Genomic DNA, 20,666 nt, shown 5'->3' with positions numbered 1-20,666 from the left:
CACCGCGATCTGTATAAACATGGAAATATCTACACCGCTATCTGTATAAACATGGAAATATCTACACCGCGATCTGTATAAACATGGAAATATCTACAGCGCCATCTCTATAAACATTGAAATATCTACACTGCCATCTGTAAAAACATGGAAATATCTACACAGTCATCTGAATAAACATGGAAATATCTACACCACCATCTGTATAAACATGGAAATACCTACAATACCATCTGTATACACATGGAAGTATCTACACAGACATCTGTATAAGTATGGAAATATCTACACTGCCATCTGTATAAACATGGAAATATCTACACTGACATCTGTAGAAAGATGGAAATATCTACACCGCTATCTCTATAAATATGGAAATACCTACACCGCCATCTCTATAAACATGAAAATATCTACACTGCCATCTCCATAAAAATGGAAGTATCTACGCCGCCATGTGTATAAACACGGAAATATCTACACCACCATCTGTGAAAACATGGAAATACCTACACCGCTATCTGTATAAACATGGAAATATCTACACCGCCATCTGCATGTCCATGGAAATGTCTACGCTGCCATCTGTATAAACATGGAAATATCTACACGGCCAACCGTGTATAGATGGAAATATTAACAACGCCATCTGTACAAACATGGAAATATCTACACCGCTATCTCTGTAAACATGGAAATATCTGCACAGCCATCTGTAAAACATGGAAATACCTCTACAGTCATCTGTATAAACATGGAAATATCTACAATGCCATCTGGATACACATGGAAATACCTACACAGCCATCTGTATAAACATGTAAATATCTACACTGCTATCTCTATAAAATGGAAATATCTACACCGCCATCTCTATAAACATGAAAATATCTACACTGCCATCTCCATAAACATGGAACTAACTACTCCGCCATCTGTATAAACATGGAAACATCTACACAGCCATCTGTGTGAATAAGGAAATATCTACAATGCCATCTGTATAAAGATATAAATATCTGCACCGCGAGCTGTATAAACATGGAAATATCTACATCGCTATCTGTATAAACGTGGAAATACCAACACATCTACCCGTATAAACATGGAAATATATACACCGCTATCTGATTAAATATGGAAATAGCTTCACCGCTATCTCTATAAACATGGAAATGCCTACACAGCTATCTCTACAACCATGGAAATATCTACATGGCTATCTCTATAAACATGGAAATATCTATACCGACATCTGTATAAACATGGAAATACCTACACAGTCATCTGTATAAACATGGAAATATTTACACCGGTATCTGTATAAACATGGAAATATCTACACAGCCGTCTGTAAAAACATGGAATTATCTACACAGTCATCTGTATAAACGTGGAAATATCTACACATCCATCAGTATAAAAATTTAAATATCTACACAGCCATCTGTATAAACATGTAAATATCTACACCGCTATCTCTATAAACATGGAAATAACTACACGGCAATCTCTATAAAAATGGAAATATCTAGTCCGCTATCTGTAGAAACATGGAAATATCTACACCGCGATCTGTATAAACTTGGAAATATCTACACCGCCATCTGTATAAACATGGAAATAGCTCCACCGCCATCTGTATAAACATGGAAATATCTACAGCGCTATCTGCATAAACATGGAAATATCTACACAGTCATCTGCATATACATGGAAATATCTTCACCGCAATCTCTATATACACGGAAATAGCCACACCGATATCTGTATAAACATGGAAATATCTACAACGCCATCTTTAAAAACATGGAAATATCTACACAGTCGTCTGAATAAACATGGGAATATCTACACCTCCCTCTGTATAAACATGGAATTACCTACACTGCCGTCTGTATAAGCACGGAAATAACTACATCGCTATCTGTATAAACATGGTAATACCTCCACCGCTATCTCTATAAACATGGAAACTTCTACAACGCTATCTGTTTAAAGATGGAAATATCTACACCGCAGTCTGTGCAAAGATGGAAATATCTACAACACTATCTCTATTAACATGGAAATATCTGCACCGCTATCTGTATAATCATGGAAATATCTACACTGCTAACTCTATAAACATGGAAATATCTACACCGCCATCTCTATAAACATGGAAATATCTACACAGTCATCTGTATATACATGGAAATATATAAACCACCATCTCTATAAACATGGAAATATTTACACTGCCATCTGAATACACATGGAAATATCTACACAGACTTCAGTATAAACGTGGAGACATCTGCACCGCTATCATCTCTATACACATGGAAATACCTACACCAGAATCTCTATAAACATGGAAGTGCCTACACCGCCATGTCTACAAAAATGGAAATAACTACACCGACATCTGTATAAACATGAAAATATTTACACCCCCACCTTCATAAACATGGAACTATCTACACTGCCATCTGTGTAAACATGGAAATATCGTCACCGCTATCAGTTTAAACATGGAAATACCTTCACAGTCATCTGCATATACATGGAAATACCTACACCGCTATCTCTATAAACATGGAAATAGCCACACCGCTATCTGTATAAACATGGAAATAACTTCACCGCCATCTGTAAAAACATGGAAATATCTACACAGTTATCTGCATAAACATGGGAATATCTACACCTCCATCTGTATAAACATTGAAATATCTGCACCGGTCTCTGTGTAAACATGGAAATATCTCCACCGCTATCTGTATATACATGGAAATATCTAAACCGCTGTGTGTATAAATATGGAAATATCTACACAGTCAACTGTATATACATGGAAATATCTACAACACCATCTCTACAAACATGGAAATAACTAAACTGCCATCTGTATACACATGGAAATATCTACACAGCCATCAGTATAAAGATGGAAACACCTGCACCGCTCTCTCTGTACACATGGAAATACCTACACCGCAATCTCTATAAACATGGAAATATCTACACCAAAATCTTTCTAAACAGGTAAATATATACACCGCCGTCTCTATAAACATGAAAATATCTACAACGCCATCTCCATAAACATGGAAATATCTACACCACCATCTGTGTAAACATGGAAATATCTACACTGCTATCTGTATAAACTTGGAAATATCTACACTGCCATCTCTATAAAGATGGAAATATCTACACCGCGAGCTGTATAAACATGGAAATATCTACATCGCTATCAGTATAAACAGGGAAATACCAACACCACTATCTGTAAAAACATGGAAATATCTACACCGCTATCTCTATAAACATGGAAATATCTACACCACTACCTCTATAAACATGGAAATACCTACACCGCCATCTCTATAAACAAGGAATTATCTACACCGCTATCTCTATAAACATAGAAATATCTACACCGCCATCTCTATAAACATGGAAATATCTAAACTTCCATCTGGATAAACATGGAAATATCTATACCGCCCTCTGTGTAAATTTGGAAATATCTACACCACCATCTGTATAAACATTGAATAATCTACACTGCTCTGTAGAAAGATGGAAATATCTACAACGCGATCTGCATAAACATGGAAATATCTACACCTTTACGTGTATAAACATGAAAATATCTACACTGCTCTCTGTATAAATATGGAAATATCTGCACCGCTAACTGCATAAACATGGAAATGTCTACACCGGTATCTGTATAAACATGGAAATATCCACATGGCTATTTCTATAAACATGGAAATATCTACACCACCATCTGTATAAACATGGAAATACCCACACAGTTTTCTGTATAAACATGGAAATATCTACACCGCTATCTCTATAAACATGGAAATATCTACACTGCTATCTGTATAAACATGGAAATATCTGCACCGCAATCTGTGCAAAGATGCAAATATATACAGCGCTATCTGTATAAACATGAAAATATCTACACAGTCATCTGAATATACATGGTAATATCTTCACAACCATCTCTATAACCAGGAAAATATCTAAACTGCCATTCGTATACACATGGAAATATCTACACAGCCATCAGTATAAACATGGAAACATCTGCACCGCTATCTCTATACACATGGAAATACCTACACTGCAATCTACATAAACATGGAAATATATACACTGCAATCTCTATAAACATGGAAATATCTACAACTCCATCTCTAAAAACATGAAAATATCTACAACGCCATCTCCATAAACATGGAACTATCTACACCGTCATCTGGGTAAACATGGAAATATCTACACCACTATCTCTATAAACATGGAAATACCTACACTGCCACCTGTATAAAGATGGAAATATTTACACGGTGAGCTGTATAACCATGGAAATACCTACACCGCTATCTGTATACAGATGGAAATAACATCACCAATATCTGTAGAAACATGGAAATATCTACACGGCTATCTGTATAAACTTGGAAATATCTACACCGTTATTGGTATAAACATGAAAATATCTACAACTCCATCTGTATAAACATGGAAATATCTCCACCGCTATCTGCATAAACATGGAACTATCTCCACCACTATCAGTATAAATATGGAAATATCTACACCACTATCTGTATAAGCATGGAAATATCTACACCACTATCTGTATAAACATGGAAATATATACACCACTATCTGTATAAACATGGAAACATCTGCATTGCTATCTGTATAAACACGGAAATATCTCCACCGCTATCTGTATAATCTTGGAAATATCTGCACAGCTATCTGTATAAATATGGAAATATCTACACCGCTATCAGTATAAACATGGAAATACCTACACTGCTATCAGAATAAACATGGAATTATCTACACCGCTATCTGTGTAAAGATGGAAATATCTACACCGCAATCTGTGAAAAGATGGAAATTTTTACACTACTATCTGTATAAACATGGAAATATCCACAGTGCCATCTGTATAAACATGTAAATATCTACACAGCCGTGTGTATAAACGGGGAAATATCTACACAGCCATCTCTATAAACATGGAAGTATCCTCACCGCTATCTGTATAAACATGGAAAAATCCACACCGCTATCTGTATAAACATGGAAATATCTACACTGCCATCTGTATACACATGGAAATATCTACACTGCCATCAGTATAAACATGGAAATATCTACACCGCTGTCTCTATAAACATGGAAATACCTACACCACTATCTGTATAAACTTGGAAATATCTACACTGCTATCTGTATAATTTTGGAAATATCTACACGGCCATCTGTATGAACATGGAAAAATCTCCACAGCGATCTGTATAAACATGGAAATATCTACACAGTCATCTGTATATACATGGAAATATCTACAACACCATCTCTACAAACATAGAAATATCTACACTGCAGTCTGTATACACATGGAAATATCTACACAGCCATCAGTATATACATGGAAACATCTGCACCGCTATCTCTGTACACATGGAAATACCTACACTGCAATCTCTATAAACATGGAAATATCTACACCACAATCTTTATTAACATGGAAATATCTACACCGCCGTCTCTATAAACATGAAAATAACTACAACGCCATCTCCATAAACATGGAATTATCTACACCGCCATCTCTGTAAACATGGATATGTCTATACTGCTATCTTTATAAACATGGAAATATCCACCCAGACATCTGTATAAAGATGGAAATATCTACACCGCGAGCTGTATAAAAATGGAAATATCAACACCGCTATCTGCACAAACATGGAAATACCTACACCGCCATCTCTATAAACATGGAATTATCTACTCTGCTATCTCTATAAACATAGAAATATCTACACCGCCATGTCTATAAACATGGAAATATCTACATTTCCATCTGGATAAACATGGAAATATCTATACCGCCCTCTGTGTAAACTTGGAAATATCTACACCGCCATCTATATAAACATAGAAATAATTTACACTGCCATCTGTAGAAAGATGGAAATTTCTACACCGCGATCTGCATAAACATGGAAATATCTACACTTCTACTTGTATAAACATGGAAATATCTACACTGCTCTCTGTATAAATATGGAAATATCTACACCGCTATCTGTATAAACATGGAAATGTCTACACCGCTATGTGTATAAACATGGAAATATCCACATGGCTATTTCTATATACATGGAAATATCTACACCGCCATCTGTATAAGTATGGAAACACCTACACAGTTATCTGTATAAACATGGAAATAACTACACCGCTATCTCTATAAACATGGAAATATCTACACTACTATCTGTATAAACATGGAAATACCTTCACCGCAATCTGTGCAAAGATGGAAATATATAGAGCGCTATCTCTATAAAGATGGAAATATCTACACCGCTATCTATATAAACATGGAAATATCTACACCGCCATCTGTATAAACATGGAAATATCTACACAGTCAACTGTATATACATGGAAAAACCTTCACAGCCATCTCTATTAACATGAAAATATCTACACTGCCATTCTTATACACATGAAAATATCTACACAGCCATCAGTATAAACATAGAAACATCTGCACCGGTATCTCTATACACATGGAAATACCTACACTGCAATCTCTATAAACATGGAAATATATACACCGCCATCTCTATAAACATGAAAATATCTACACCGACATCTCCATAAACATGGAATTATCTACACTGCCATCAGGGTAAACATGGAAATATCTACTCCTCTATCTCTATAAACATGGAAATATCCACACTGCCATCTGTATAAAGATGGAAATATCTACACTGTGAGCTGTATAAACATGGAAATATCTACACCGCTATCTGTATACACAGGGAAATACCAACACCAATATCTGTATAAACATGGAAATATCTACACGGCTATCTGTATAAACTTGGAAATATCTCCACCGCTATCTTCATAAACCTGGAAATATCTCCACCGCTATTTGTATAAATATGGAAATATCTACACCACTATCTGTATAAGCATTGAAATATCTACACCACTCTCTGTATAAACATGGAAATATATACACCGCTATCAGTATGAACATGAAAATACCTACATCGCTATATGTATAAACCTGGAAATATCTCCACGGCTATCTGTATAAACATGGAAATACCTACACCACTATCTCTTTAAACATGGAAATATTTACACCGTTATCTGCATTAATATGGAAATATTTACAAAGCTATCTGTGTAAACTTGGAAATATCTACACAGCTACCTGTGAAAACATGGAATTATCTACTCCGTTATCTGTATAAACATTGAAATATCTACACCATCGTCTGTATATACATGGAAATATCCACACTGCCCTCTGTATAAACATGGAAATATCTACACCGTTATCAGTATAAACATGGAAATATCTACACCGCTATCTCTATAAACATGGAAATATCTGCAGAGCCATCTGTAAAACATGGAAATACCTCTACAGTCATCTGTATAAACATGGAAATATCTACAATGCCATCTGTATACACATGGAAATATCTACACAGCCATCTGTATAAACATGTAAATATCTACACTGCTATCTCTATAAACATGGAAATATCTACACCGCCTCTCTATAAACATGAAAATATCTACACTGCCATCTCCATAAACATGGAACTAACTACTCTGCCATCTGTATAAACATGGAAACATCTACACAGCCATTTGTGTGAATAAGGAGATATCTACAATTCCATCTGTATAAAGATATAAGTATCTGCACCGCGAGCTGTATAAACATGGAAATACCTACATCGCTATCTGTATAAACGTCGAAATACCAACACATCTATCGGTATAAACATGGAAATATCTACAACGCCATCTATATAAACATGGAAATATCTACACCGCTATGTCTATAAACATGGAAATACCTACACTGCTATCTCTATAAACATGGAAATATCTACACCGCTATCTGTATAAACATGGAAATATCTACACCGCTATCTGTATAAACATGGAAATATCTACACCGCGATCTGTATAAACACGGAAATATCTTCACCACGATCTGTATAAACATGGAAATATCTACACCGCTATCTGTATAAACATGGTAATATCTACACCACCATCTATATAAACATGGAAATATCTACACCGCCGTCTGCATAAACATGGAAATATCTACAATGCCATCTGTAGAAAGATGGAAATATCTACACCGCAATCTGTGTAAACATGGAAATATCTACAACGCGATCTGTGTAAACATGGAAATATCTGCAGCGCCATCTCCATAAACATTGAAATATCTACACTGCCATCTGTAAAACATGGATATATCTACACCACCATCTGTATAAACATGGAAATACCTAAAATACCATATGTATACACATGGAAATATCTACACAGACATCTGTATAAGTATGGAAATATCTACACCGCCATCTGTATAAACATGGAAATATCTTCACCACGATCTGTATAAACATGGAAATATCTTCACCACGATCTGTATAAACATGGAAATATCTACACCGCTATCTGTATAAACATGGAAATATCTACACCGCCATCTGCATGTCCATGGAAATATCTACGCTGCCATCTGTATAAACATGGAAATATCTACACGGCCATCTGTGTATAGATGGAAATATCAACAACTCCATCTGTACAAACATGGAAATATCTACACCGCTATGTCTATAAACATGGAAATATCTGCACAGCCATCTGTAAAACATGGGAATACCTCTACAGTCATCTGTATAAACATGGAAATATCTACAATGCCATCTGTATACACATGGAAATATCTACACAGCCATCTGTATAAACATGTAAATATCTACACTGCTATCTCTATAAACATGGAAATATCTACACCGCCATCTCTATAAACATGAAAATATCTACACTGCCATCTCCATAAACATGGAACTAACTACTCCACCATCTGTATAAACATGGAAACATCTACACCGCCATCTGTGTGAATAAGGAAATATCTACAATGCCATCTGTATAAAGATATAAATATCTGCACCGCGAGCTGTATAAACATGGAAATATCTACATCGCTATCTGTATAAACGTGGAAATACCAACATATCTATCGGTATAAACATGGAAATATCTACAACGCCATCTATATAAACATGGAAATATCTACACCGCTATGTCTATAAACATGGAAATACCTACACTGCTATCGCCATAAACATGGAAATATCTACACCGCTATCTGTATAAACATGGAAATATCTACACCGCTATCTGTATAAACATGGAAATATCTACACCGCGATCTGTATAAACATGGAAATATCTATACAGCGATCTGTATAAACATGGAAATATCTTCACCACGATCTGTATAAACATGGAAATATCTACACCGCTATCTGTATAAACATGGTAATATCTACACCACCATCTATATAAACATGGAAATATCTACACCGCTCTCTGTATAAACATGGAAATATCTACACCGCGATCTGTATAAACATGGAAATATCTACAGCGCCATCTCTATAAACATTGAAATATCTACACTGCCATCTGTAAAAACATGGAAATATCTACACAGTCATATGAATAAACATGGAAATAACTACACCACCATCTGTATAAACATGGAAATACCTACAATACCATCTGTATACACATGGAAATATCTACACAGACATCTGTATAAGTATGAAAATATCTACACCGCCATCTGTATAAAAATGGAAATATGTACACCTCGATCTGTATAAACATGGAAATATCTTCACCACGATCTGTATAAACATGGAAATATCTACACCGCGATGTGTATAAACATGGAAATATCTACACCGCGATCTGTATAAACATGGAAATATCTACACCGCTATCTGTATAAACATGGAAATATCTACACCGCGATCTGTATAAACATGGAAATATCTACAGCGCCATCTCTATAAACATTGAAATATCTACACTGCCATCTGTAAAAACATGGAAATATCTACACAGTCATCTGAATAAACATGGAAATATCTACACCACCATCTGTATAAACATGGAAATACCTACAATACCATCTGTATACACATGGAAGTATCTACACAGACATCTGTATAAGTATGGAAATATCTACACTGCCATCTGTATAAACATGGAAATATCTACACTGACATCTGTAGAAAGATGGAAATATCTACACCGCTATCTCTATAAATATGGAAATACCTACACCGCCATCTCTATAAACATGAAAATATCTACACTGCCATCTCCATAAAAATGGAAGTATCTACGCCGCCATGTGTATAAACACGGAAATATCTACACCACCATCTGTGAAAACATGGAAATACCTACACCGCTATCTGTATAAACATGGAAATATCTACACCGCCATCTGCATGTCCATGGAAATGTCTACGCTGCCATCTGTATAAACATGGAAATATCTACACGGCCAACCGTGTATAGATGGAAATATTAACAACGCCATCTGTACAAACATGGAAATATCTACACCGCTATCTCTGTAAACATGGAAATATCTGCACAGCCATCTGTAAAACATGGAAATACCTCTACAGTCATCTGTATAAACATGGAAATATCTACAATGCCATCTGGATACACATGGAAATACCTACACAGCCATCTGTATAAACATGTAAATATCTACACTGCTATCTCTATAAAATGGAAATATCTACACCGCCATCTCTATAAACATGAAAATATCTACACTGCCATCTCCATAAACATGGAACTAACTACTCCGCCATCTGTATAAACATGGAAACATCTACACAGCCATCTGTGTGAATAAGGAAATATCTACAATGCCATCTGTATAAAGATATAAATATCTGCACCGCGAGCTGTATAAACATGGAAATATCTACATCGCTATCTGTATAAACGTGGAAATACCAACACATCTACCCGTATAAACATGGAAATATATACACCGCTATCTGATTAAATATGGAAATAGCTTCACCGCTATCTCTATAAACATGGAAATGCCTACACAGCTATCTCTACAACCATGGAAATATCTACATGGCTATCTCTATAAACATGGAAATATCTATACCGACATCTGTATAAACATGGAAATACCTACACAGTCATCTGTATAAACATGGAAATATTTACACCGGTATCTGTATAAACATGGAAATATCTACACAGCCGTCTGTAAAAACATGGAATTATCTACACAGTCATCTGTATAAACGTGGAAATATCTACACATCCATCAGTATAAAAATTTAAATATCTACACAGCCATCTGTATAAACATGTAAATATCTACACCGCTATCTCTATAAACATGGAAATAACTACACGGCAATCTCTATAAAAATGGAAATATCTAGTCCGCTATCTGTAGAAACATGGAAATATCTACACCGCGATCTGTATAAACTTGGAAATATCTACACCGCCATCTGTATAAACATGGAAATAGCTCCACCGCCATCTGTATAAACATGGAAATATCTACAGCGCTATCTGCATAAACATGGAAATATCTACACAGTCATCTGCATATACATGGAAATATCTTCACCGCAATCTCTATATACACGGAAATAGCCACACCGATATCTGTATAAACATGGAAATATCTACAACGCCATCTTTAAAAACATGGAAATATCTACACAGTCGTCTGAATAAACATGGGAATATCTACACCTCCCTCTGTATAAACATGGAATTACCTACACTGCCGTCTGTATAAGCACGGAAATAACTACATCGCTATCTGTATAAACATGGTAATACCTCCACCGCTATCTCTATAAACATGGAAACTTCTACAACGCTATCTGTTTAAAGATGGAAATATCTACACCGCAGTCTGTGCAAAGATGGAAATATCTACAACACTATCTCTATTAACATGGAAATATCTGCACCGCTATCTGTATAATCATGGAAATATCTACACTGCTAACTCTATAAACATGGAAATATCTACACCGCCATCTCTATAAACATGGAAATATCTACACAGTCATCTGTATATACATGGAAATATATAAACCACCATCTCTATAAACATGGAAATATTTACACTGCCATCTGAATACACATGGAAATATCTACACAGACTTCAGTATAAACGTGGAGACATCTGCACCGCTATCATCTCTATACACATGGAAATACCTACACCAGAATCTCTATAAACATGGAAGTGCCTACACCGCCATGTCTACAAAAATGGAAATAACTACACCGACATCTGTATAAACATGAAAATATTTACACCCCCACCTTCATAAACATGGAACTATCTACACTGCCATCTGTGTAAACATGGAAATATCGTCACCGCTATCAGTTTAAACATGGAAATACCTTCACAGTCATCTGCATATACATGGAAATACCTACACCGCTATCTCTATAAACATGGAAATAGCCACACCGCTATCTGTATAAACATGGAAATAACTTCACCGCCATCTGTAAAAACATGGAAATATCTACACAGTTATCTGCATAAACATGGGAATATCTACACCTCCATCTGTATAAACATTGAAATATCTGCACCGGTCTCTGTGTAAACATGGAAATATCTCCACCGCTATCTGTATATACATGGAAATATCTAAACCGCTGTCTGTATAAATATGGAAATATCTACACAGTCAACTGTATATACATGGAAATATCTACAACACCATCTCTACAAACATGGAAATAACTAAACTGCCATCTGTATACACATGGAAATATCTACACAGCCATCAGTATAAAGATGGAAACACCTGCACCGCTCTCTCTGTACACATGGAAATACCTACACCGCAATCTCTATAAACATGGAAATATCTACACCAAAATCTTTCTAAACAGGTAAATATATACACCGCCGTCTCTATAAACATGAAAATATCTACAACGCCATCTCCATAAACATGGAAATATCTACACCACCATCTGTGTAAACATGGAAATATCTACACTGCTATCTGTATAAACTTGGAAATATCTACACTGCCATCTCTATAAAGATGGAAATATCTACACCGCGAGCTGTATAAACATGGAAATATCTACATCGCTATCAGTATAAACAGGGAAATACCAACACCACTATCTGTAAAAACATGGAAATATCTACACCGCTATCTCTATAAACATGGAAATATCTACACCACTACCTCTATAAACATGGAAATACCTACACCGCCATCTCTATAAACAAGGAATTATCTACACCGCTATCTCTATAAACATAGAAATATCTACACCGCCATCTCTATAAACATGGAAATATCTAAACTTCCATCTGGATAAACATGGAAATATCTATACCGCCCTCTGTGTAAATTTGGAAATATCTACACCACCATCTGTATAAACATTGAATAATCTACACTGCTCTGTAGAAAGATGGAAATATCTACAACGCGATCTGCATAAACATGGAAATATCTACACCTTTACGTGTATAAACATGAAAATATCTACACTGCTCTCTGTATAAATATGGAAATATCTGCACCGCTAACTGCATAAACATGGAAATGTCTACACCGGTATCTGTATAAACATGGAAATATCCACATGGCTATTTCTATAAACATGGAAATATCTACACCACCATCTGTATAAACATGGAAATACCCACACAGTTTTCTGTATAAACATGGAAATATCTACACCGCTATCTCTATAAACATGGAAATATCTACACTGCTATCTGTATAAACATGGAAATATCTGCACCGCAATCTGTGCAAAGATGCAAATATATACAGCGCTATCTGTATAAACATGAAAATATCTACACAGTCATCTGAATATACATGGTAATATCTTCACAACCATCTCTATAACCAGGAAAATATCTAAACTGCCATTCGTATACACATGGAAATATCTACACAGCCATCAGTATAAACATGGAAACATCTGCACCGCTATCTCTATACACATGGAAATACCTACACTGCAATCTACATAAACATGGAAATATATACACTGCAATCTCTATAAACATGGAAATATCTACAACTCCATCTCTAAAAACATGAAAATATCTACAACGCCATCTCCATAAACATGGAACTATCTACACCGCCATCTGGGTAAACATGGAAATATCTACACCACTATCTCTATAAACATGGAAATACCTACACTGCCACCTGTATAAAGATGGAAATATTTACACGGTGAGCTGTATAACCATGGAAATACCTACACCGCTATCTGTATACAGATGGAAATAACATCACCAATATCTGTAGAAACATGGAAATATCTACACGGCTATCTGTATAAACTTGGAAATATCTACACCGTTATTGGTATAAACATGAAAATATCTACAACTCCATCTGTATAAACATGGAAATATCTCCACCGCTATCTGCATAAACATGGAACTATCTCCACCACTATCAGTATAAATATGGAAATATCTACACCACTATCTGTATAAGCATGGAAATATCTACACCACTATCTGTATAAACATGGAAATATATACACCACTATCTGTATAAACATGGAAACATCTGCATTGCTATCTGTATAAACACGGAAATATCTCCACCGCTATCTGTATAATCTTGGAAATATCTGCACAGCTATCTGTATAAATATGGAAATATCTACACCGCTATCAGTATAAACATGGAAATACCTACACTGCTATCAGAATAAACATGGAATTATCTACACCGCTATCTGTGTAAAGATGGAAATATCTACACCGCAATCTGTGAAAAGATGGAAATTTTTACACTACTATCTGTATAAACATGGAAATATCCACAGTGCCATCTGTATAAACATGTAAATATCTACACAGCCGTGTGTATAAACGGGGAAATATCTACACAGCCATCTCTATAAACATGGAAGTATCCTCACCGCTATCTGTATAAACATGGAAAAAGCCACACCGCTATCTGTATAAACATGGAAATATCTACACTGCCATCTGTATACACATGGAAATATCTACACTGCCATCAGTATAAACATGGAAATATCTACACCGCTGTCTCTATAAACATGGAAATACCTACACCATTATCTGTATAAACTTGGAAATATCTACACTGCTATCTGTATAATTTTGGAAATATCTACACGGCCATCTGTATGAACATGGAAAAATCTCCACAGCGATCTGTATAAACATGGAAATATCTACACAGTCATCTGTATATACATGGAAATATCTACAACACCATCTCTACAAACATAGAAATATCTACACTGCAGTCTGTATACACATGGAAATATCTACACAGCCATCAGTATATACATGGAAACATCTGCACCGCTATCTCTGTACACATGGAAATACCTACACTGCAATCTCTATAAACATGGAAATATCTACACCACAATCTTTATTAACATGGAAATATCTACACCGCCGTCTCTATAAACATGAAAATAACTACAACGCCATCTCCATAAACATGGAATTATCTACACCGCCATCTCTGTAAACATGGATATGTCTATACTGCTATCTTTATAAACATGGAAATATCCACCCAGACATCTGTATAAAGATGGAAATATCTACACCGCGAGCTGTATAAAAATGGAAATATCAACACCGCTATCTGCACAAACATGGAAATACCTACACCGCCATCTCTATAAACATGGAATTATCTACTCCGCTATCTCTATAAACATAGAAATATCTACACCGCCATGTCTATAAACATGGAAATATCTACATTTCCATCTGGATAAACATGGAAATATCTATACCGCCCTCTGTGTAAACTTGGAAATATCTACACCGCCATCTATATAAACATAGAAATAATTTACACTGCCATCTGTAGAAAGATGGAAATTTCTACACCGCGATCTGCATAAACATGGAAATATCTACACTTCTACTTGTATAAACATGGAAATATCTACACTGCTCTCTGTATAAATATGGAAATATCTACACCGCTATCTGTATAAACATGGAAATGTCTACACCGCTATGTGTATAAACATGGAAATATCCACATGGCTATTTCTATATACATGGAAATATCTACACCGCCATCTGTATAAGTATGGAAACACCTACACAGTTATCTGTATAAACATGGAAATAACTACACCGCTATCTCTATAAACATGGAAATATCTACACTACTATCTGTATAAACATGGAAATACCTTCACCGCAATCTGTGCAAAGATGGAAATATATAGAGCGCTATCTCTATAAAGATGGAAATATCTACACCGCTATCTATATAAACATGGAAATATCTACACCGCCATCTGTATAAACATGGAAATATCTACACAGTCAACTGTATATACATGGAAAAACCTTCACAGCCATCTCTATTAACATGAAAATATCTACACTGCCATTCTTATACACATGAAAATATCTACACAGCCATCAGTATAAACATAGAAACATCTGCACCGGTATCTCTATACACATGGAAATACCTACACTGCAATCTCTATAAACATGGAAATATATACACCGCCATCTCTATAAACATGAAAATATCTACACCGACATCTCCATAAACATGGAATTATCTACACTGCCATCAGGGTAAACATGGAAATATCTACTCCTCTATCTCTATAAACATGGAAATATCCACACTGCCATCTGTATAAAGATGGAAATATCTACACTGTGAGCTGTATAAACATGGAAATATCTACACCGCTATCTGTATACACAGGGAAATACCAACACCAATATCTGTATAAACATGGAAATATCTACACGGCTATCTGTATAAACTTGGAAATATCTCCACCGCTATCTTCATAAACCTGGAAATATCTCCACCGCTATTTGTATAAATATGGAAATATCTACACCACTATCTGTATAAGCATTGAAATATCTACACCACTCTCTGTATAAACATGGAAATATATACACCGCTATCAGTATGAACATGAAAATACCTACATCGCTATATGTATAAACCTGGAAATATCTCCACGGCTATCTGTATAAACATGGAAATACCTACACCACTATCTCTTTAAACATGGAAATATTTACACCGTTATCTGCATAAATATGGAAATATTTACAAAGCTATCTGTGTAAACTTGGAAATATCTACACAGCTACCTGTGAAAACATGGAATTATCTACTCCGTTATCTGTATAAACATTGAAATATCTACACCATCGTCTGTATATACATGGAAATATCCACACTGCCCTCTGTATAAACATGGAAATATCTACACCGTTATCAGTATAAACATGGAAATATCTACACCGCTATCTCTATAAACATGGAAATATCTGCAGAGCCATCTGTAAAACATGGAAATACCTCTACAGTCATCTGTATAAACATGGAAATATCTACAATGCCATCTGTATACACATGGAAATATCTACACAGCCATCTGTATAAACATGTAAATATCTACACTGCTATCTCTATAAACATGGAAATATCTACACCGCCTCTCTATAAACATGAAAATATCTACACTGCCATCTCCATAAACATGGAACTAACTACTCTGCCATCTGTATAAACATGGAAACATCTACACAGCCATTTGTGTGAATAAGGAGATATCTACAATTCCATCTGTATAAAGATATAAGTATCTGCACCGCGAGCTGTATAAACATGGAAATACCTACATCGCTATCTGTATAAACGTCGAAATACCAACACATCTATCGGTATAAACATGGAAATATCTACAACGCCATCTATATAAACATGGAAATATCTACACCGCTATGTCTATAAACATGGAAATACCTACACTGCTATCTCTATAAACATGGAAATATCTACACCGCTATCTGTATAAACATGGAAATATCTACACCGCTATCTGTATAAACATGGAAATATCTACACCGCGATCTGTATAAACACGGAAATATCTTCACCACGATCTGTATAAACATGGAAATATCTACACCGCTATCTGTATAAACATGGTAATATCTACACCACCATCTATATAAACATGGAAATATCTACACCGCCGTCTGCATAAACATGGAAATATCTACAATGCCATCTGTAGAAAGATGGAAATATCTACACCGCAATCTGTGTAAACATGGAAATATCTACAACGCGATCTGTGTAAACATGGAAATATCTGCAGCGCCATCTCCATAAACATTGAAATATCTACACTGCCATCTGTAAAACATGGATATATCTACACCACCATCTGTATAAACATGGAAATACCTAAAATACCATATGTATACACATGGAAATATCTACACAGACATCTGTATAAGTATGGAAATATCTACACCGCCATCTGTATAAACATGGAAATATCTTCACCACGATCTGTATAAACATGGAAATATCTTCACCACGATCTGTATAAACATGGAAATATCTACACCGCTATCTGTATAAACATGGAAATATCTACACCGCCATCTGCATGTCCATGGAAATATCTACGCTGCCATCTGTATAAACATGGAAATATCTACACGGCCATCTGTGTATAGATGGAAATATCAACAACTCCATCTGTACAAACATGGAAATATCTACACCGCTATGTCTATAAACATGGAAATATCTGCACAGCCATCTGTAAAACATGGGAATACCTCTACAGTCATCTGTATAAACATGGAAATATCTACAATGCCATCTGTATACACATGGAAATATCTACACAGCCATCTGTATAAACATGTAAATATCTACACTGCTATCTCTATAAACATGGAAATATCTACACCGCCATCTCTATAAACATGAAAATATCTACACTGCCATCTCCATAAACATGGAACTAACTACTCCACCATCTGTATAAACATGGAAACATCTACACCGCCATCTGTGTGAATAAGGAAATATCTACAATGCCATCTGTATAAAGATATAAATATCTGCACCGCGAGCTGTATAAACATGGAAATATCTACATCGCTATCTGTATAAACGTGGAAATACCAACATATCTATCGGTATAAACATGGAAATATCTACAACGCCATCTATATAAACATGGAAATATCTACACCGCTATGTCTATAAACATGGAAATACCTACACTGCTATCGCCATAAACATGGAAATATCTACACCGCTATCTGTATAAACATGGAAATATCTACACCGCTATCTGTATAAACATGGAAATATCTACACCGCGATCTGTATAAACATGGAAATATCTATACAGCGATCTGTATAAACATGGAAATATCTTCACCACGATCTGTATAAACATGGAAATATCTACACCGCTATCTGTATAAACATGGTAATATCTACACCACCATCTATATAAACATGGAAATATCTACACCGCTCTCTGTATAAACATGGAAATATCTACACCGCGATCTGTATAAACATGGAAATATCTACAGCGCCATCTCTATAAACATTGAAATATCTACACTGCCATCTGTAAAAACATGGAAATATCTACACAGTCATATGAATAAACATGGAAATAACTACACCACCATCTGTATAAACATGGAAATACCTACAATACCATCTGTATACACATGGAAATATCTACACAGACATCTGTATAAGTATGAAAATATCTACACCGCCATCTGTATAAAAATGGAAATATGTACACCTCGATCTGTATAAACATGGAAATATCTTCACCACGATCTGTATAAACATGGAAATATCTACACCGCGATGTGTATAAACATGGAAATATCTACACCGCGATCTGTATAAACATGGAAATATCTACACCGCTATCTGTATAAACATGGAAATATCTACACCGCGATCTGTATAAACATGGAAATATCTACAGCGCCATCTCTATAAACATTGAAATATCTACACTGCCATCTGTAAAAACATGGAAATATCTACACAGTCATCTGAATAAACATGGAAATATCTACACCACCATCTGTATAAACATGGAAATACCTACAATACCATCTGTATACACATGGAAGTATCTACACAGACATCTGTATAAGTATGGAAATATCTACACTGCCATCTGTATAAACATGGAAATATCTACACTGACATCTGTAGAAAGATGGAAATATCTACACCGCTATCTCTATAAATATGGAAATACCTACACCGCCATCTCTATAAACATGAAAATATCTACACTGCCATCTCCATAAAAATGGAAGTATCTACGCCGCCATGTGTATAAACACGGAAATATCTACACCACCATCTGTGAAAACATGGAAATACCTACACCGCTATCTGTATAAACATGGAAATATCTACACCGCCATCTGCATGTCCATGGAAATGTCTACGCTGCCATCTGTATAAACATGGAAATATCTACACGGCCAACCGTGTATAGATGGAAATATTAACAACGCCATCTGTACAAACATGGAAATATCTACACCGCTATCTCTGTAAACATGGAAATATCTGCACAGCCATCTGTAAAACATGGAAATACCTCTACAGTCATCTGTATAAACATGGAAATATCTACAATGCCATCTGGATACACATGGAAATACCTACACAGCCATCTGTATAAACATGTAAATATCTACACTGCTATCTCTATAAAATGGAAATATCTACACCGCCATCTCTATAAACATGAAAATATCTACACTGCCATCTCCATAAACATGGAACTAACTACTCCGCCATCTGTATAAACATGGAAACATCTACACA

This window comes from Pan paniscus, chromosome 20 (assembly GCF_029289425.2).
Source record: "Pan paniscus chromosome 20, NHGRI_mPanPan1-v2.0_pri, whole genome shotgun sequence".
Lineage (NCBI taxonomy): Eukaryota > Metazoa > Chordata > Mammalia > Primates > Hominidae > Pan > Pan paniscus.
This window is presented reverse-complemented; position numbering follows the sequence as displayed.